Here is a 22,406-nt window from a genome sequence, read left to right on the forward strand (position 1 = left end):
AGGGTGTCTAATGACAACATGCCATCTCTGATAGCAGCCAGCAAGATGTCATAAGCAAAGCAAGATAGAGATAGCCGTCCCCTGTTGTTTACCCCCATCACGTACCTGGTAATCAGATATATATGGTTTCCGAATGTGGATCTTCCATTAAGCTCTTATGGCTAAAAGCCTTTCATAGACCTATCCACCTTAAATAGACTCTCCGGTGATGTCTCCCTAGATTGCTCAACATATTTGGGCTGTGGAATCCAGAGCATTGAACAACTTCAACTAAACCTTAGTTGATGTCCCAAGCAAGGCCACTAGGGTTGGAGCTGTGTGATTGGGGATCTTGGCTAGAGGACCTCATTTCCAAGCATGCCTGAAGGAAGTAGAGGTCTAGTTGGCAAGAGGTGGACCGAAGAGTGGTGGAGTCCCTTGTGCTGTTGCAGGAGAATCTCTGTCAGAAAGGGGCCTGGCCAGGTCAGGGAGGATAGAAATCTGTGCCTTCTTGACAGAATTACAGGTATGTCCCAACCCTTGGATGACAATGACAATCCAAGTAGCTTAGTGCTGTTGTTCAGATGTATCCAATGCTGCTGTGCTACATCGGCTTGCTCTCAACACAGCCTATGGTTCATATTACTGCTCAAGTGGAATTTTCTCGTGGCCTCTCATGATGATGTGCTATGTTCTGTTAAGCTTCTAGATCAGGGGTCTCCAAAAATGGCCAGGGGGGCCATATCCACCACCCTCCACAAGATTTTATCCAGCCCGCAGCAACTTAAAATATTTTTATTGCTATTTTTGGGCTAACGTTTGACATTTTTACTCATTATCTATCATTTCTCAGTTTAAGCACAGCATTGTTTCTTTGTAATTATCACATTTCTCTTTTGTTCTGAGTCATATCATGCTGATTACAAAAAAAATATCCAATTAAAACATGTTCATTCATTTAAATTTCATTCATTCCTTTACAAACTTGGATAGTTTGGCCTGCAAAAATGTGTAAAAGATATAACGTTACTGAAAGGTTGGGAGACTCTTGTTCTAGGTCTTAGAGCAGCGTGCTTGCCAAGGGTGTTTTTGCACTGCTCCTACTCCACCCTAGCCCCTTATCAATATTTTGCAGCAACTAGGTTCTCAGGATTTCAAGGTTAACTCCAGTCCTTTCCCCATCTCAAATTCATTTTGTTATTAGTGGATATGAATTGAGTCACTCTGCATAGCGTACCAAAGGGGTCATCTTGGAAGTCACACTTTGCTTCAAGCTTCTCTCTCTCTCTCTCTCTCTCTCTCTCTCTCTCTCTCTCTCTCTCTCTCTCTCTCTCTCTCTCTCTCTCTCTCTCTCTGTGTGTGTGTGTGTGTGTGTGCATGTTGCCTGTAGAGATGTTTCTGCATTTTGTGCACCATGTTCCCCACAGGGGAAGGGGGGAAAGTTCCCAGCTGACGCCTCAGGGTAGCAGAAGGGCATCCTTGGGGAGCAAGGACGGTGGGTTAACCTTTTAGTAAACTCTTGGCTGTTGGGAGGGAGCCAACACAAAAGTGAGTTGCATCTGATGTCTCCCAGGGCCAGGAGGCAGAAGGTACATGAGCTGCTAAGTGTCAAAGCAGTGGGCTGGTTATGTGTTGTCGTTTTTTCCTTTCCAGGAAGGTGATGCATGTCTGGAACTCTGGAACAAGAAATGTCTTGAAATGATGATCCAATTGTTAGAGAGAGAGAGAGAGAGAGAGAGAGAGAGAGAGAGAGAGAGAGAGAGAGAGAGAGAGAGAGAGAGAGAGAGAGAGCTCACCATCATCTGAAGGCTGTGACTGTCGTGTCCCTAGCACTTTGTCCTTAAGCCAACTTTGCAAGGCTTAGGAAGTTCATTTTGAAAGAAGCCCTTCTCAGCTGTCCCTCTTTACCAGGGAGAATCAGAACTGGGCACCCCAGCTGACTCTTTTTACCAGGCAGATTGAGGGCCAGCCCATCAATGAGGCCAACTGAAATGGCTCAGGCAGTGGGCTAGTTGGAGGCACACAAAGCCCACCGCCATCCACCTGCCTCTGCTCATCCTCTTCCCCCTGCTCCCTGGACTGGAAAGAGAAATGGGGCAAGAGGAAAAGTTTGGAGGAGAGTGGTGGGCTAGAGTGTCAGAGAGGTTCCAGCCTCCCACTCTCCTCTCTTCCACACTTGCTCTTCCACTCTGATCCCCTGTTCCTTTTCAAATCCATGGAGTAGAGGGGACAAGAAGGAATGGCAGAAGCAGAAGCTGGCACACCCATGGATAAGAGGATGGAATTTGGCAGACCAGGTACGAGAAGGTTTTTGACCAACCCTGGGGTGAGTCTCTGTTTTCTGGTCGCCATCCCTGGAAAATCACCACTCTTATTTTGCCTTTATGGGAGATGATGGGGATATCTTTTTAAAAAGATGTGTAGCAAGCACACATTTGTGGTGTTTGTAAACACCTACCTCCCACTTTTGTGTGCACTGAAGTTCTTAGTCCCCCACCCTGCGTCTCTAGACATTAAATCTCTGAGTGGGTGCATTTTAACCCTAGTGCACATGCTTGTCAGTGCATGTCACACAGACATGTCACAGTGCCAGTGCACCGATTCCTTTCTGTTCTCTCTCCCCACTGCTCCGAGAGTAAACCTTGCGGAATGTGTTTGAGTTGCTACTGTTCTGTCACCGAGTACAACCAGCCCCCTTGTGAGATGAAGCATTCTATTAAACCTGGTTACAGTTGTGGCCAATTCAAACCCCCCCCTCCCCAACTTGAGCAGCCGGTGGTGCAGGACAGGCTACTGCAGAGTGAAAGAATGTACATACAGCAGGCCTTCGGCAACGCATCATGCCAGAGGGTGCTCAAAAGAGAATGATCCCCGGTGTGACTTTAAGGGTGGATTGTAAGTGTGCAAATGGCTCCATCTCTGATCTGTTGGAGGGTCTGCCTTCTGAGCTGACCGTGGGCCAGGCAGGCTTCTTTTGCACCTGAAGAATTCAGGCCTGGCACACAGCAAGCCTGCAAACAGTGTTGTGTGGAGGCAGGAGGCGGAGGTGGGGGGGGAGGAATACATGCACTGGCAGGCTGAGTTTCTCTGTTACTCTGAGTGCGTGAAAATTACAGCTTTCCAGAGATATCTGTATTTTTAGCTCGGGCCGTGCAAGTCGTAATTAATCTTGCTAAGGGGATTGGGGAGAGCATTTCATCTTTCTCCTTGAGAGCTTAGAGTGGTGCGTTTTCCACCAAGTGGCTCCCCAGAGCGAAAGGGGGGGGGAATCCAGAGAGGGGGAGACTTTTACCCTTTTTAAAAAAAAAAACAAAACCAAAAAAGGATGTCTCATCTGCAACTCATCTGACTCACCATTTGCCAAACTGAAGCCTGATCTCCACTAGGAGACGTACAAGTGGTGCCATTCCTAGACAGGAGTCACACTCTGGCAGCCGTTAAAAGGAGCTGGACCATCAGGTCTGGAGAACTGACATCAGTCTCAGTGGTGCCATATCACTGCTGTCATAAGCTGTAGGCTCTGAATTTCAACCCTCTTCCCCCTCCACCCTTCCATGTTTTAGACAAGCTGGATTTTTTTTCTTTGAAAGATCAGTGCTGGGGTTGACGATGAACCTGGATTTAATCAAGATGGGGGGGGGGAGACTGCAACTGACAGTTGTGTGTGTAAAGCACTCTGCACGTTCTCAGAGGTCATTACTATATCACGTTTCTGCCTGGGAGAGACGTGAACTGGGCATGACTGAATGAAGAAAGGCAGGTGGTTTCCATCCGGACACAGCCAAATGGCTAAGAGATGTTTGCTCCTTACAACAGTGGTCTGTTGGAGAGACAGGTTTGGATCTGAACCACCACCCATCTCTTACGTCCTGGTGCTGATGTTTGGTTACTAGGCGATAAGAGGTAAAACCTCTCAACGGTTAAGACATTGCCCTGAGTGCTGTGTTGTTGAGAAGGTGATTCATATATTTTGCAAATAAATTAAAAAAAAAAACAACCCATAACCCTTCTCAAGACACTATGTGGGCTGCATAAGTACTGACATGTGCTAGGGGTGCATTCTGTCATTCATTTTTAATTGTATGCGTTTAAGTATTTGCACCCAGTCTTTCAGGCATCGAAGGCAGGGCTTTCACAAGATCCTCAGGGGCCTGAGATGGCATACCAATTGACAGCCCCTTCCCATCCAAGGATGCACCATTGCTGCTGCCTGGGTTCCAAAAGAAAGAGGGGTATGGAATTGAAGTGTGGAGGAGAAAAGAGAGCAATGGGCTGGTTGATCAGAATGCTCTGACCACCTTTCCTCCATGCTTCCTCTCTCTCTCTCTCTCTCTCTCTCTCTCTCTCTCTCCCCATTCCCCTCTTTCTTTTTGAATCCAGGGAGTGGAAGGAAGTTTGTGGAGCTGGGAGGGCAGGTCAATTTACTGCCTGAGTAAATTTACTGCTTCAGTCGACCTCACTTGCTCAATGAATCCACCATGGTGGCCTACAAAAGATCAAAACCAACACAACTCAATGTGGTTTTTAACCTTTGTGACTTGAGGGCCAGTCTCTTCGAGTTTTCCTGCAGCTAGAACCATGGGCACCATTTGCCCAACTTTTAAAGGCAGCAGCTGAGAATTGCTCTGTATATATATGGTACGTCACCATGACCACCGCCCGGGGCATTGGCCCACCCACTGCATGGGAGGAGATCCATCATGGGGGTGAGGCACTGCCCTCTTGCATCAGGTGAGGCAAACCCTAGTGACGCCACTGCTTAGCATAGTGACTGGACTTGCACTGGGTATGCCCTCTCTATTTTGGCCTCTCTGTGGTTCTGCAGTTGAGCCTTGGCGTGGAAAGAAGTTCTAGGGGTTAAACTGTAGTGAGCACTCAGCTTCCCCCAGTGTTAAAGGCTTAACTTCCCAAAGGACCTCCATTGAAGAGATAGCTGTATTTGGGCAGAGATGGGATTTTTAGTCCCCTAAGCGCACCTTTTCCTGAAGCACTGAGTGTGGGAAATGCAGGTGGTTTGACAGTGTCGGCCGCTGGGTGTCACGTGTAGGGATTTATTTCTACAATCAGAGATGCCAGGGCTCTGTGCTAAGCCTTCTGGTCTGGGACCTCTTCCCTGCAAACACAGATGTATAAAGGCTTTGCCCCTGCTAACTGGGCAAAGAGGCACCATTTAAAGGGCTGCCCTCTTATATTTAGCAGGGAAAGAACAACTGTCTTTCACCCTAGCATGGTGTCTTTTCCAATGGCTGTTGCTGGCATTGTGTGTGTGTGTGTGTGTGTGTGTGTGTGTGTGTGTGTGTGTGTGTGTGTGTGTGTGTGTGTGTGTTGATTGTGAGCCCTTTGGGGACAGGGAATCATTTATTGATTTGTTTTCCTATGTAAACTGCTTTGTGTTGAAAAGTAGCATTTAGATATCCTCAGTAAATATTGGCAATTATTTGGTGACAAAGGAGGCTACACAGGTTTGGGAAGACCCTCCTTTTTACAAGAACTCACTTTTCTTAGGGCAATCAAGGCAAACTCTGGGACTAAGTACAGGTTCAGATGGCCCTGATGATTTGTTTCTCTTTGCCCACGCAGTTGAGAGTGGGGTGGGCCCACTTACCACTCCAGCTACATTTTTAAACTCAGCCTTTCTCCGAGGCAGCATGCAAAGTTATTTCCCCCACTCCCATTTTATCTCACAACAAGAAGTGTCCCAAGAAGTGTCAATGGCTGAGTAGCGGTTTGAAGCTGTATCTATCTGCTCTTAGTCTGCCACTCTAACCACTGCACCGCACTGCCTCTGGTTGTAGAACAGCCAGATGTGGAAGAAGACACAGGGGGGTCCTGTGCCTGACAAGGCTGTATACCCAGGACCAGATGTACATGGTTGCACACTGTACATCTGCCAATATGTTATAGAGCAGCAGCCTTTGTTTCTGCCTTATAGCATTTGGGGAGGGCACCAAGGACACACAGACACACACAAACATCTCGCTTCCCCCATCCCAAAGGTGGCCAGCAGCTGAAGCAAAGCTAGATGTGGTTAATAGAGTTCAGGCCCTGCAAAATCCTGGTGGGAAAGCTTGCTCGCGTCTTCCCTCACCATCACAATTTTGGGAGGCGGAGGCTATTTGTTTTGATGGCTTTCTCTTCTGCCTCTCGCTCTGCTACATTTCCCACCATCACCCCCGGGCCCCCCCAAGAGACTGTTGCATCTTCCCCCAGAGCTCAGTTACCAAGACAGGGTACTGCTGCAATTCTAGCCATTCTAGCCCATTTGCTGGCTGAAAAATTGACTGCAGAGAGAGAGAGAGAGAGAGAGAGAGAGAGAGAGAGAGAGAGAGAGAGAGAGCAATTTCTGTCACCCCATAAAAGTGGCAGTTACTTCGTGCTTTATTTGGTCACCGGGCTCCTTCCTGTCCCTTTAGGGCTCATCTGGGGCTGTTTTGGGCTGGCGGCCTCACAAGCGGCCTCACAAACACTGCCGAGACCAGGCCAGGTTGCGCTGAGAAGCCGCATGGAGGCCGTTATATAAAATGCCGTATGTTGCCCAGTGATAAGCCAGCCTTGTAAGTAAGGCAGAAGATGTCAAGCTGGCCACTGGGGTTTGACAACACTACACAGGTGGATCCCTCTGGGGCTCTGCAGGGCAGTGGAGGCCTCGGGCAGGATGCAGGGAGGCAGAAGCCAGCTCTGGACTGCCTTCCCGAGGCTGGAAGGAATACATTGAAAGAGAAGGTCAATCAATTTCCCCTTTCGTAGTCAGGGCACTGAGACAGGCTGAGACAGAATAGACTATAGTTGAAAAAGGCCTGAACATACCAAGTTGACTTCTGTGGACTCAGATCTCTGGGTCCATCTAGTCCTGGAATATCACCTCTTCTTGGCAGTAGGTTTCCAGTGCTCCCAAGCAAAGAAGCCTTGCCCAGGCCAGCTGAGATCCTTTTTGACAGGAAATTTGGGGGTGTGAACCTGACCGGGACCTTTTACATGCAAAGCAGGAGCAGTTTTCGCCAAACCAGGGTGAACAAAAAGTCATGGAGGCTGCAATTCTATACATACTTTCCTGGGAGTAAGCCCCACTGAACACAGTGGGACTTATTTCTGAGTAGAAGGGCATAGATTGACCTGTTCTTCCAATAGACTTCCAATAGACTGTTCTTCCAACAGACTGTTCACACTCACAGCATAATCCTATGCAGTGGCATAGCTAGAGGGGGTGCAAAGCACTAGGTTTTGAAGGAGCCTCACTGCAGGGTGCAAGTGGCCCTCTCCCTCCCCTTCAGAGCCATTCCATGGGGGTAGAACAAAACGGAGGCACACACTGTTTGAAAATTGTTGGCTTAGGACCTCACCAAGTAAATCCAGCAATGCTACTCAGAATTGAGCCCCATTAAGTTCAGTTACTCATAGCATACATAGATACATACATAGGTACTCACTACATACAATGAGACTTACTCATTGTATACATAGGTAAGCACACATAGGATTATAGTCTTCGGGTCCAATCCTATCCAAGTTTGCAGTGCCAATGCAGCCCCAAGGTAAGGCTACATAGCCCATTGGTTCAGCTGCATCAGCCCTGAAAAGTTGAATAGGATTGGGCCCTTAGTCTAAGAAATGATTAGGCTGCTGTAACAAATTCTCCATGGGGCTGCCTTTGAAGACTGTTCGGAAATGTTGGAAACAGCAAAATATAGCTGTAAGGGATTCGATGGGAATGGGGTTTTATCCAGACACAATTCGAAGTGCTGGTTATTTTCTTTAAGCCCCTAAACAGGTCTTTGTGTCCACCTTCTCCCATATGAAGATGACTGCCTTGTGAGATCTTTTAGGGACGCTCACTTATGAGTTCTGTTATGATCAGTAGTCTGGTGAGTGATGATTTGTGAGAGGGCCTTAACAGGGGTGGCCCCTTTGATGTGGAATGTCATCCCTTCCCTTGGATGGGTGGTCATTGGCACCCTCTTTGTAAATCTTTTGGTGCTGTCTGAAGGCTTGGCTCTTCTGTCATGCCCTCATAGGTACATTGTAATTCAGTACTGAAGCTGGTTCTCTTGGAATTACTTTCATGGCTATGAGTTTCATACAAGTTTTATTCTGTGTGGTAAGCCACCTGGAATCCTTGTGAGAAGGGTGGGATATAACTTTATTTTAAATTAACAAGCACAGATTATTGGTCTGTTTAGCCCAATATTGAACAATTCTCCCAGGCAGGGATTTTTCCGAGATCAGTTGTCTGAGATCTTTCCAACTGCAGATATTGAAGCCTGGTTCCTTCTGCCAGTGGCCAGCATTTTGCCACTGAATGATGGCCTCTCCTAGCCTTGGTTATTCCCAGGCGAATATTTATTAATTTATGTTTCACTTTTGTATACTGTCTTTCCTCCCAGGAGCTCAGGGTGCTGTACATAATTCTGTCTCTCCTTTAGTCCTCACAACAAACCCTGTTAGGTAGGCAAGGCTAAGACATAGTGACAGGCCCAAGGTCACCCAGGAACCTTCATGGCTGAGTGGGGATTTGAACTTGGATCTTCCAGTTCTAAATTCAACTGTAGAACCACTACTGCACCACTGGTGTTCCGGGGGGGGGGTCAAAATGCTAAGTTTCTTCTGATGCCGGGACACCTGTGTAAAGCATCGCCGCCTCCTCCTTGGCTTCCCAGGATTTGGGAAAGTGAGAGCAAGCAGGGAAGACGCCTCCACTTTGCTCTCGCAGCTGTGACTGGTTCAGAAGCTATGGGGGAGAGAGCACTTTACATAGGCATCCCAGTGCCTGAAGAAAGAGTCCTCCCCCCTTCCAGGAACACCAGTGTTGTGCACTGAATAGACATTCTTATTGCAGCTCTGTAAGGCAGGTGTATCTTCTTATGCCCATATCGCAAACGGGAGACCTGAGGTTGAGAGATCACCTAAGCCTATGAGTTAAAGGTTGAAGAGAGGATACAGTTGGGGATTTCCTGACTCACAGCTGTATGTTATTCTGAGCTGTGCAAACACATGCTGGTCGGGTTTTTGTTTGTTTTAAATGTTAAGTAGTAGCCGAATTGGCTCCCAGGGATCAGGACTATGGCAGAGTTAGGACTTTAACTTTGCATGGTTCCAGTCTACAAGTCATGACTACACCCCCACTAGTACCCCCACTACACCCCCACCCTCCATTTTGCTCCCTCCCGCCTGGAATGGCTCCAAAGGTGAGGAAGAGGGGCCCCTTGCATGGTGCGGTGAGGCTTCCTTCCAAATCTAGTGTTTTGCACCCCTTTTGGCTATGCCACTGACCACCACTCTGGCTTGCACTTTCCAGTTCCCAAATGTTTAACCAATGCATTGCCAGCTTGTCTTAGTTAGGGTCTTTCAAACTGTACTGGAAAAAACAGACTAAATGATATTGTGCTGGCCATCTGTTTTCCAAAGTATATGTGAGAGCTTGGCAGCTCAGGTCCATCTCTCTGGAGCACAGGGGTCCTGCAGTTGATGCCAGGAATTTGCTTTGATCAAATGTTTTGCCTGGAAGAAGAACAGTGTGGAGCCTTGTGGCATTCTGGAAGCTTACATAGTTGCTGTGTTTTCTGTCCTATGGCTCTGGCTAGCCCTCAGAAATGGAGTAAGTGAGAAGTCTCCACCTTGTCTTTTTTTTGATGCCAGCCACCAGGAATGATGTGGATGGCTTTTTCTAGAAGCCACTCTCGCAAGTCTCAGGTGCCAGCATGGCTGGGAAGTGGAAGAGGCAAAGAGTAATTTTCAGGCTGTTTGTGTTGGAAGCTGAGGTTGAACAGAAGGAGTCTCGTATGGGTTGAGGTTGTTGCATTCCTGGAGGTCCGCACCCATTCTGCTCTGGCGCAATGGCTGCCTGCACCAGCCATCGCGTGGCTTTTGTTCCATCACAACTGCTAGCAAAATCCGCAATCCTACACAATTCTTCACTGGGCAGATGGTAAGCAAAAGGACGGGGGAGAAGGGGGGACATGTTGCCCCACAAACTGCAGCTTGTGAAATCTTAACTATGGAGATTGGGAAGTGTCCCTACAACCTGTGAAAGGTGCAAGACTGTTTCAATACACACAAAAAGGAGCCTCCTCCTACTGTTTTATCAGTATATTGTATACTGTATTTTTTATATATGTTTTCTAAGCTGCCTTGAGTGTCCCTTTTGGGGGGAGGAAGTGGGGTAGAAATGGACTAAATTCTGGAAGCATAACTTCTAAAAGGAAATCCAGTCCCCAGCTCTTACCCACATTTTTCTTTCAAGGTCTTTCAACATACCCTCCATTTCACTTTGTCCTTTTGCTTACATGCCCAATAAAGTAGGACTCAAAAACTTGCCTTTCCCCCCCCCCTTGATTAGTCTTTTATGAAAACATCACCTGACCTCTCATTGTGGATTTTTCTTCTAAAGGACCACCTGTGATTTTAAGCTATTTGCAAAGACATTCTTGGCCTCCAGAATGCCCAAGGGTAGCTGACCCTCCACACTGGTTGCCTAGAATCACTTCCCAGGGAGAACAGTAAAATAAGACCAACTTGCCCCCAATCCCCCACAGCAATTGAACAATGTCTTTTTAGGGGGGAAAGCTGGTTGTTTCAACACTGGTGGTTCATCCCATTGCCAACTTTTGAGCCTAAGGAGTTTCCAAGGGCAACAAAGATGAAGCCTTTGAAATGGATTGTGTTACACATTTCAGGCAAGGCTGTGGGGGGAGAGTGTCAATTTCATGACAGTGATCCCAAGAAATTAGCGAATGCCTCCATTACATTGCATCAAAATCCAGACGCGATCGTTGAGCGGCGGCAGGCAGGGCTTGGGATAAGTCTGTTTCTGAGCTCTTGCGGTATAACCAAGACTAGATAAGGCAGAACAGCAAATGCTGCCGCATTAGCTTAATCTGGAGATTAATTTGCGAAGGATGCTGGGCAGACTCTGTTCCATTTCAATTTGGGTCACATTGAGCTCCGTCCACTGGGAACACCTCCTCATAACTTCAATCAGGCTTTGTCTTTCCAGCTGCCAACAGGACCCTGCTGTTCTGCCCCTAAGAGGGTTTTTTCTGTCTGTCCATTCATTTCCCTCGCTCATCTCCACTGTCGCTGCGCTCCTTGAACCCGTCGGCTCTCACTCCCACTACCTCCTTTACTCCTTGCCCCTTCCTGCCACCAGCGCTTTCCAGTTCATGTGTGAGCATGAGAAGCAGCAGTCCCTTCCTCCCCTATTTCTTACACTGCTTTCTCCAGCAGGGATTGAACCCAGACCCTTCTGCCTGCCAGGCAGGGGCTCTGCCACTGAGCCACAGTCCTTCCTGCACTTGACTCAGTCTGTGGTTTTCCTTTCCACCAATGATAAATCACCACCCCCCTTCCCTAGGCGGGTGGGGGGGGGAGGGCTTTTGTCCTCTCCACAGCTTCTGCTTAGCTCATAGCAGCTGCACCAAACAATGAGCAGAGGCTGTAACTTGCTTTCCGATGACAGATGCGAGGTTTGCAACCCAGAGCCAGTTTCGAGAGCCAAAAACTGGATTTGGAACATAAATGTATCACAATTTCTGGGGTGTGTTTGCTCTGCGGCTGCAAGCTAATCAGAAGGGAGGGCATTTCTGAACATGCACAGAGGCACATCCTTAAAAAACCCACAAACACAGACACCTCTATGTCCAAGTTTGAGGAGCCGGGCTTAATTTCCACCATGAGAGGTACTGGGGCCCAGCTCTCCCTGAAGGTCATGCCCCCAGTCCCATAAAACCCTGACTTCATATTCCAAATCCCCGTAGGCTAATTGGGGCTAATCTATCAATTAGATGAGCATGTTCTACATACGCTCAGAGGTTATCTCTGCAAGTGCTCCAGCCGGGCAAAGAAAGTGGGTGCTAGGCTTGGCTAGGCCTTGGCTTGCACTATGCAAGTCCATTTGTTCAGCCTCTTACATACGGCTTTCTGAACCCGCCCTTTCTGGATGCTGAATTTGGGTGAACGTGGCATGGATTCTTGTAATAGGTAGAGCCCACCTCCAACACACACTGTACCTTTTCTCTCGCGTTCTGTGTGAAGGTGTAAATCTTGCTTCCCCCCAACCCAGCAATGGAGAGAGGACATGGATTTGTCTGTCAATCACCGAGCTGAGGAATGCAGCGACATGCCAGCAAACCCATGTTCCAGCTGCCTACCCAACCGTGCTTGTCTCTTTCATTTCCTTGGCGGCTGAGCGTCAACCAGTTGGCCGCAACTCCTACCTGAGGGATGTGTCAGCAGCAGCCCTGTGTGGGGACAAGCTTTGGGGGAAAGCATGGGGCAGGGATCCATTAACTGGAAAGCAACGAGGTAGACTGTTTGGTGCCTGCTGTGTCAGTATAATGATTTTTAATGAGCAATTACCTTTAGTCATTCTCCTAATTTCTGAATATCAATAAAGTTAATTAAACTCGGCATGTGTCATTCTTTGGAGCAGTCAACGGATTAAAGGTAGGGAAGGCAAGCTGGGTGAGAGGGACGGAGGGGCAGAAGGTTGGGGAGGGGTCTCCACAAGGGGGGGAAGGGGTTTGTGCAGGTGGCAGGGAGAGAAGGCTTTTTCAGCCGATGTCTGCAGGAGGAAAGGCCTTCCAGCAAGCCCCTGGATGTGACAGGGAAATCTGCAAGGGGGCCAGTGTGGCTGGCTTTTCCTTGGGGGCAGGAGGCTGTAAGACTTTCACCAGGGTGACCTGGCGGACTGAGGCTCATCACACAATGCCATGCAGTTCCCGGCCTTCAGACCGCGGCTGATCACAAGCCCCGGTTGACTCCGCGACCTCCTGCGTCAGATGCCACCTTTGTGTTTCTGCTGCCCTCCGGTTACAAGCAGCGCTTCTCACGGAAACGCAGCTGCTTTGCGGCCAGGAGGAAAATGAAGGTACGCTTTGAAGGAGATCCCTTTGCTTGGCAGTGCAGAGGACATAACAGATCTGCCTTCTTTCGAGCCAGCCCATCTAGCTCAGTGCTGACTGGTGGCAGCAGTAGTTATTGGGGCTTTCTCCAGGGTTCGACAGGTTCTTTCCAAACCCTATTTGAGATGCAGTCAGGAGGTGAACCACATGGGACCATGTATGTAAAACAGGCACTTGAGCAGATTCCCTGGCCTGAGATTGAACTTACTTGCTTGCTCAGAACTGCCCTTTTAGGATCATCTGTTGGGGCTCGGTCAGGACTGGCTCAGTACCTCCTGCCACCTGAGGGGGCATGCCAAATGCTGCCCCCCATACCCAATAGTGTGCCAGCCTTTGATCCTTCTACTCTCCAATGTCTAACGCAGTACTCCCCTCCACACTATCTCTTCTTCTCTGTGCCCCTCTCCTTTTTCAATCTAGGGACTGGAAGGAGAAACATTAAGGGGAATAATAAAAGCTTCTTCAAATATGTTAGAAGCAGGAAACCCGCCAGAGAAGCGGTTGGCCCTCTGCATGGTGAGGGAGGGAAAGGGAGACTTAGGGAGGAAAAAGGGAGGACAAAGGAGACTTAGAGATGGCAGAGAAATTGAATGAGTTCTTTGCATCTGTCTTCACGGCAGAAGACCTCAGGCAGATACTGCTGCCTTAACGGCCCCTCCTGACCAAGGAATTAAGTCAGATAGAGGTTAAAAGAGAAGATGTTTCAGACCTCATTGATAAATTAAAGATCAATAAGTCACCGGGCCCTGATGGGATCCACCCAAGAGTTATTAAGGAATTGAAGAATGAAGTTGCTGATCTCTTGACTAAGATATGCAACTTGTCCCTCAAAACAGCCACAGTGCCAGAGGATTGGAGGATAGCAAATGTCACACCTATCTTTAAACAGGGAGAGAGGGGGGACCCGGGAAACTATAGGCCGGTCAGCCTAACATCTGTACTGGGTAAGATGGTGGAATGCCTCATCAATGATAGGATCTCAAAACACATAGACGAACAGGCCTTGCTGAGGGAGAATCAGCATGGCTTCGGTAAGGGTAAGTCTTGCCTCACGAACCTTATAGAATTCTTTGAAAAGGTCAACAGGCATGTGGGTGCGGAAGAACCTGTAGACATTATATATCTGGACTTTCAGAAGGCGTTTGACACAGTCCCTCACCAAAGGCTACTGAAAAAACTCCACAGTCAGGGAATTAGAGGACAGGTTCTCTCATGGATTGCGAACTGGTTGAAGGCCAGGAAACAGAGAGTAGGTGTCAATGGGTAATTTTCACAATGGAGAGAAGTGAAAAGTGATGTGCTCCAAGGATCTGTCCTGGGACTGGTGCTTTTCAACCTCTTCATAAATGACCTGGAGACAGGGGTGAGCAGTGAGGTGGCTAAGTTTGCAGACGACACCAAACTTTTCCGAGTGGTGAAGACCAGAAGTGATTGTGAGGAGCTCCAGAAGGATCTCTCCAGACTGGCAGAATGGGTAACAAAATGGCAGATGCGCTTCAGTGTTAGTAAGTGTAAAGTCATGCACATTGGGGCAAAAAATCAAAACTTAACATATAGGCTGATGGGTTCTGAGCTGTCTGTGACAGATCAGGAGAGAGATCTTGGGGTGGTGGTGGACAGGTCGATGAAAGTGTCGACCCAATGTGTGGCAGCAGTAAAGGAGGCCAGTTCTATGCTTGGGATCATTAGAAAAGGTATGGAGAACAAAACGGCTAATATTATAATGCCGTTGTACAAATCGATGGTAAGGCCATACCTGGAGTATTGTGTTCAGTTCTGGTCACCGCATCTCAAAAAAGACATAGTGGAAATGGAAAAGGTGCAAAAGAGAGCGACTAAGATGATTACGGGGCTGGGGCACCTTCCTTATGAGGAAAGGCTACGGTGTTTGGGCCTCTTCAGCCTAGAAAAGAGGCGCCTGAGGGGGGACATGATTGAGACATACAAAATTATGCAGGGGATGGACAGAGCGGATAGAGAGATGCTCTTTACACTCTCACATAACACCAGAACCAGGGGACATCCGCTAAATTTGTGTTGGGAGAGTTAGAACAGACAAAAGAAAATATTTCTTTACTCAGCATGTGGTCGGTCTGTGGAACTCCTTGCCACAGGACATGGTGATGGTGTCTGGCCTGGACGCCTTTAAAAGGGGATTGGACAAGTTTCTGGAGGAAACAAGCCATGATGTGCATGTGCAACCTCCTGATTTTAGAAATGGGCTATGTCAGAATGCCAGATGCAAGGGAGGGTACCAGAATGAGGTCTCTTGTTATCTGGTGTGCTCCCTGGGGCATTTGGTGGACCGCTGTGAGATACAGGAAGCTGGGTTAGATGGGCCTATGGCCTGATCCAGTGGGGTTGTTCTTATGTTCTTATGTAGAAGCAGTGGGGGCAAGTATGTGGATAGAGATGGGTCGCCTCCGTCAGCCTGTTGCCTGAGGCAACTGCTTCAGTTGACCACAATGATGGGCCGGCCCTGGGCTCTGATTAGAGTATGCTTATTCGTGCCAAAGGTCCCAGGTTCAATCCCTGGCAGCAATAGGGCTAGGAAACCCCCCTATCTAAAAAACCTGGAGAGCTACCACCTGTCAGAACAGACAGTTCTGAGTTGGAATTATCAAAGGTCTGATTCACAATTTAAATGTTGTTTCACTGTTTAGAATGCTAGGAGGAGGCCATTTTCTTGGGGAGAAGGTCCTGCTTGAAGACGGGAGAATTAAAATGCATCAGCAGGGTAATGTTGTTATTAGGGCCACAAAAATGACACAAAGCAATAAACAAGCTTTCGAGTCATCGTCCCCCCAACTTGTCTTCAGGCTGGATGTTAAGCGGGAAAAGGTGAGAGGGGAGAGAGGAAGGTGTCCTCCAGCATGATGGAAAAGGTAGTAGGTAGCCGTCTTAAGGTGGAACGTAGAAGGTCTTGTGGAGGCTTAACTAGATTAGGTAGTGCTAAGCGCTGAAAGAAAACAGATCTAGTGGGACAAACTACTGGAGACAGACTGGTTTAGATACAGCCCTCCTTGGCAGAGAGCTGGGGATGGACTACACCACCTCCAGCACCCCCTCTCCAGCCTGCATTTCCAGCTATACATACCTGCAGCTATAAATTTCACCACTCCATGAAGCTGAGCATTTTGTGCCTTTGCTTACCCCTGGGACTGTCTGGGGATTGTATGTGGATGCAAATGAATCCCCAGCAATCTCAGGGAAGGCTTCAGCTGGATGCTGGCAGGAGTGTTGAATCCTCTCCTTTGTTAGTCCCTGGCCATTAGCAGTCATGTGACTCTTTTAAAATGCGATGCTGTTTTATTTTAAAGAGGTGGTGTTAAGTGCATTTAATTCCCTGAAACAAATGAGAAAGAAAGGGAGAGGGGGAGGGGGAGAGACGAAGCCCAAGGGACCAATATAGCCCTCAGCCTGCAGTAGATTTGTTGGCGGTTGAAACGCAAGCAAGCCTTCAGGAACTAGGAGAGGCAGATTACTGTACCCAGGGTCGGCCCAACCATGAGGCCAACTGAAGTAGTTGCCTCAGGCAAGCTGACCAATGGGGGGGCACCCATCCCTGCCCACTGGCTTGCCGCCACTACTTCTCCTTGTACTTCCTGGATTGGAAAAAGGAAGTGGGGGATAGAGAGAAAGAGGGAATCTGGAGGGAGGAGAGTGCGTAGCTACAATTCAGAAGAGACCCCAGCAACAGCCACTGGAAAAGAGGCCATGCTGGGGTGAAGAGGGCAATTGCTCTCCTGCTGCTAAATACACCACTTTAAAAGCTACCTCTTTGCCCAGGTGCAGAAGGGAGTAATTTTCTTTTCATTTATAAAATGTATAGCCCACGCCTCTCCAGAAAGACCCAAAGCGACAAGGTATGAGATCAATAAAACTACAAATAAGGAATGGGTAACATTGATCCCTGTGATTGGCAAGCAGCATGGAAGTTCTGGATTGGTCAGACCTGGTATAAATACAAAGAATTGATTCCCAGATGCCCTCAGCAGAATTGTTTGCTGTGCTTTTGGCTTCAGTTCTTTGGGCATCCGGTTGAAGGTGCTGATCTCAGGGACCCTGTGCTGAGGCCTTCCCAGGGCTAGATTCTGCCAGCAACCCTGAAGCCTGCACTAGCTCTTATGCAGTTTCTCCCACAGGGAAGATCCACATGGAGTGATAATTGTGATCATTCTTTCCTGGCCTTAAAGGGCAATGCTGTAGCCGAGTATGACATGTATGCGCCCTTACTAGAATTTCTCATCAGTATTTCCTCTGCAAGAGAAGGCATCGTTTCCAATTACATGAAACCCTATGGTGGCTGCATGGTGCGGCTGTCAATATCTCTGATGCTCAGCAGTGATGTCATCACCAAGCTCTGCAGCCATGTAGCTGTGACTGGTGGTTGGCAACCTTCAGTCTTGAAAGACTACAGCATTCCCAGTATTCCCAGGCGGTCTCCCATCCAAGTACTAACCAGGCCTGACCCTGCTTAGCTTCCAAGATCAGACAAGATTGGGCATGTGCAGGGTAACAGTTGCTGCACTGGTGGGTGGCAGTACTGTTGCTCAGGGCTTTGATTCCAGCTGTGCAGTTGTGCAGCTTACAGGGAAGGCTGCAGGCAGGTCGTCCAGGGTCAGTCGAAGACCTCCAGGTGCCTGCGGTGACATGTGAAATGTTGCCCAGTTATCTAGCAGTGCCCCAACTGCCAGCACCCCTCCTTCTGCTCTATCCACTCTTTGAACTTGGAAGGGAAGATGGGAATGGGGCACTTGCTCTCTCACACTGTCCCTTCTTCCTTTTCAAGTTCAAGGAAAAGGAGCAGCAGAGGTGGGCAGGCCTCAGTGACCCTCAGCTGATCCTGAGATTGCCCCAACTCAACAGAAGAGTGTCAAGTGTCAAACTCCCAGTTTGGAGCCTGAGTTTGTGCCAGTGGCCAGATTTAACCGGAAAGGCAGGCCAGGATGATCCACACAGAATCTTCCTGGATAGCAGTGGATTGAAACAGGTCGTGCGCTGAGACCAGAAATACTATGAACCAGCGCAGTCCAACCTTGCATACAAAGTGGGTCTCAAGAGTACTTCAACACAGAACTAGCGGGCCACACACTGAATTAGATTTCCATATCATAAAGTTTTTACAATATAATATTGGATATGCACAATATATTTAATTAAATATATATTATATAAGGGAGTTGGATTCTCTCCCTTTATGGGCCTCAGGCATGGCTGGGGGCAGGGGTTGTGTCACCTGGCTTCTGCCTCCATAACCTGGGCTCTCTTGCAGGGTCATGGACAGCTGCTTTTACACCTCCAGGGCCTCCCCATTCCTCATTGGCCAGGTCAGGGTTTAAGTAGGGACAGCCCCCATGGTGGCCCCTCCCTCCCTCCCTCTGTCTCCCACCCAAATAGCACTCCCAGTTGACCCCTAGCCCCTCCTTTGCCTCTCCCTCCCTTGCACATGCTCCTGCCCTTGTTAATCCCAGGGCCTTAACCCTCACACTGCGGCACCACGGCCAGCTTGGCAGCACCGCATCAAGGGGGGGCAGCTTGTACTCACCTGGGGTTAGTTATAGCCAGAAGAGAGTGAGATGGACAACATCATTTTTTTTTTTCTTGAATGTTGCCAAGGGCCACCAAAAAAGGTTTCACAGGCCACTTGTGGCCCATGGACCATGTGTTGGACCACTCATCTATCAAAGGTTCCCTGATGCTGCTCCTGCTCCCTTTCCTACAAATCTGCCTTACTTCTCCTTCACCTCTCCCCCTTATCTTATTGCCCTTACTACTGTGATATGCCCCAATTGTCCCTGTTTCTTGGCCCTGATGGCTGATTAATCACTGCCCCTATCTTTGCCTTGTTCAGGTGTTCTTAGTGCAAGTTACCAGCACGGCCACCTTCCAGGATCCAGCAGATCCCTGGGTCACTAGATCTCTGATGAGGGCATAGATGTACCTTATCTCTAGGGCACATGCACAGAACTGCCTGTACCTGCACACTAAGGCATAGCTTGCCGTTTCACACAGTGCTGCTGCTGAGATAGCCCTTGAGCGGCTGAAAACATGGCAGAAGTCCAGTCTGTTTTTCAAGTATGTCTTTGTTCTTTAGATTAAACATCCTCCTGGCTTTTAAATCAGCGGAGGCCAAGGCTACTGCAGCGTATATGAGTACAGCAGACGGCCCATGGACGGAGGAGAGCGTTTCGGCACGGAGGGGGAGAACTTGTGCACTGAGCCTTGAGATGAGAATAGGAATGTTACAGGCAGGAGTGGCATGATTCGGAACACCGCCTGATGCCATCTCAGGTCTGCCACCTCTGTGCTATAAAAAATAGAAGTCCAAACCCCTTACCATGCTCCTTGCCTCGAAATCTGGAACTGTGGGACTTCTGGTTTCATTTATAGGGACAGGGCAAACTTCTCTGAAAGCGCTGTCCAGGTCAAACCAATGCCTGCTTCTTTGGTGAGCATGTCAGTGTGCTTGCCCTTCCTCTCTATTGTCTCTGCCACTTTCGCCTCCCACTTCTTCACCATTAGCCAGGCAGAGAGGATCCTGGGAGCTGAAACTCTTCCCCTCCCAGGATACTATGCACCCAGCCTGTTTTGAAAAATCAGCCGTGAGCAGAGGGCAACAGAAGCGGCAATAATGACAACGATAGTTCTCTTGTCAGTCACTTTCATGGAAGGTGCACAGTGGCCCCTACCTCCTCCTTCAGCTTGATTGCCATGATCTTCTGCCGCTGCACTGGAAGAAAAGAAAGTCACCCCCCCCCCTTCCTCTTGCTTGAATGGTGTAGCAGCAGGGTAAAGCAGGCAGACAGCATGTCAGAGGGAGGTAGCAAGCAAGTAGAAAGTGGGGAGTACCCTCTGCCAGCTAGCTGCCTCTCCCCAGCCTACCGCCTCAGCCGGCTTCACCAGTGGACCGACCCTGATCTTCTGCTTTAGTTTCAGTTCAGATACTAACTTCTTCAAAGTGATTTGCAAAGCGGTGCAGACACTTGGATCCAGTTTGGTATATTTCATGCAGCGTCATCTCAAACTCCTTTGCTTGCAGTGCCCTAAAACAAATGCAACGGTCACTATTTAACTTAAGAGGGGGGAAAGACTTGGTTTTTTTTTATCAGTTCATTTTTAAAGTTTTCTGCGAGGAAAAGCAACAAAAGGATTTTTAAAAAATCTAGGAATATAACATGTCAGTCATACAATTGGCCTGAGTGCCTTATTGATCCACTTATTTTGAACTGGTTACCCCTTCTTGTACTTATGGGTTTGGTTTCAATTCATGACAGCAAATACATTTTTGGCGTAGCATGACAGTTAAGATACTAAGCTGCAATCAATCAGGGCTTCCTCAGTCTCGATCTTACCTACGCAAAATGGCCGCAAGGCAGGTTGCATCAGCCTCAGCTGCAATATTCTACCTGCCTACCTCACAGGGTTGATGCAATGATTTCATCAAGCTAACACATTTGAAACACCTTGCATGCTCAGAAAGTGCTGTACAAATGCTCAGTATTAGGTTTAATATTAGAATCTGTTTTGGGGTTCAGGATGAGGTTCAGTTCTTGGCTCTCTGGTTAGAGAGTCTGCTCTTATTATATGGATTAATATCCCATGATGCTTTATAGAGCAATATCACAGGTCTCTGGCCATGAGGAGCTTGCAGTCTAAATTGCAGTGGGACAGAGGAAGAGGGCAGCATGGGGTAAGCAAGGGATGTATAGGAGCACATGCAGTTAGAAGTTTCATTTGTTGATTAGGACTACAGGGATAAGCCAAGGTCTTCACAGGAAGCTGAGTTTTGAGCTGGCTTTAAAGGCAAAAAGAGGGAGTTAACACTGCATCGATCTTCTGAGAGAGGTCCTCCAGGTGTAAAGGACCTGGGGAGATAGCGTCAGCAGAAGTCCACATATGTTGACTTGACATATTACCTATGCTCCATTTGTGGTTGTCACTAATCTTCTCTTCCTCCAAGTCCTCTGGCATCCATAAAACGCTTGGGAGAGAGATGGAGTCGTCTTTCATTTGAATTGCAATCTAGAGACAGTTAAAATACAGTGGAAGGCTCTATCCACTGCTCAGACGAAATTTCTACCATTTATTACCTTCTCAAAATGGCGGGGAAAATGAGACCCCTGGGGAGGAGATGAGTATGCTTGGTGTTAGGTGTCCTTGCCCGGAAACTGGGGACACTCACTCCTGGCATCCGGGCATGTGAATTTGTGAATGCCAGCGTCTCCGTCTTACCCAGAGACGAATATCTTTCTCAAAGCTCCCCCTTAGACAGTGGCGTCACTAGGATTCGTGTCACCTGGTGCGGGAGGCCTGCGTGTTACCCCATGCAGTGGGCGGGGCAACACCCCAGGTGGTGGGCGTGGTGATGTACCATTGCCCCTCCCCCACTGGTTTTTTGGCAGTACTTTTTGATAGAACACAGATATTTCAGTGTGGTTTGTTTCATTGCATTCTGCATGAAATTACACATTGACTAATATATAACATGTTGGTATTATTCCTCCGGACTCTGATTTTAGTGATTTTGAAAACTTGTAGGGTCACACACACACCCATGTCAACTTACTAAGACCTTATTGCAGCAGTTCTCATACTTTTAGCACTGGACCCACTTTTTAGAATGACAATCTGTCCAGGACCCAATGGAAGTGATGTCATGGCCAGAAGTGACATCATCAAGCAAATTAAAACAAATAATTATAAATAGTTAAATTAAAATGAAAGAAATAATTAAATAAGGGGGTGCCAGCCCTGTTCCACCAAGTGAGTTTTCTCTGTAGTCTGCCTGCAATAACACCCTCCCCCCAAAAGAATCAGTGAGATCTTCGGCCCTCCCCAGTGCCCAGTTTAAAGTCCTTCTATTTCAAGCACATCAATACAAAGACCCACCTGGCTTTACAAGTCTGAGAGCCCAATTCTATGCCTGTCTACTCAGAAGTAAGTCCCATTAGTTTCAATGGGGTTTACTCCCAGGAAAGTGGGGATAGGAGTCCAGCCTCAGAGCCCAATTCTATGCATTACTTCAGAAGTCCCATTAGAGTCAGTTGGGCTTGCTCCCAGGAAAGTGTGGGTAGGATTGGGCTGTGAGGGAAACTGCAAGTGCAAAATAGAAAACATTCTCCTTACCAGTTCAAGCCTCAAAAGGCTTCAGGAGTCAACCTCGAGGCAAAATCCGGAGCTGGAGTCCCTGAGGCAGTTCATGGCTGAACACAGTCACGTTCTGGCAACTCCTGCGACGCCGCTGGAACCAACCGTATTGGCTTCTGCCTTTCCATTGGACCATTTCAGCGATGTGGAGAGGGGGGATTTGCTGCATGGGTAACAGCCTATCCTCCATACCTACTTTACCCAGGCTTCGCGTACTGGAGAGGACACTGTTCCAGAGCCACCATTCAGAGCGCAATACCATAGTCTTCCAAGACTGAAGGATGCCAACAAGTTGGTCCTTTCTAGTGGGGGGGGGGGGAGACTGCCTTCTGGGGCTTTTGTTGCGCTCCAGTCCCATCGAATCGGGACCATTCTGGTGTC

General features: G+C 48.3%; 1 protein-coding gene and 1 pseudogene across 1 annotated transcript in view; one reads left to right on the forward strand and one right to left on the reverse strand.

The window, feature by feature from the left end:
- Positions 1-22,406, forward strand: part of SEZ6 (seizure related 6 homolog) — a 157,655-nt gene that overhangs the window by 56,289 nt on the left and 78,960 nt on the right. The window lies entirely within an intron of this gene.
- Positions 17,288-17,407, reverse strand: LOC136659774 (5S ribosomal RNA; annotated as a pseudogene).

This window comes from Tiliqua scincoides, chromosome 8 (assembly GCF_035046505.1).
Source record: "Tiliqua scincoides isolate rTilSci1 chromosome 8, rTilSci1.hap2, whole genome shotgun sequence".
Taxonomy (NCBI): domain Eukaryota; kingdom Metazoa; phylum Chordata; class Lepidosauria; order Squamata; family Scincidae; genus Tiliqua; species Tiliqua scincoides.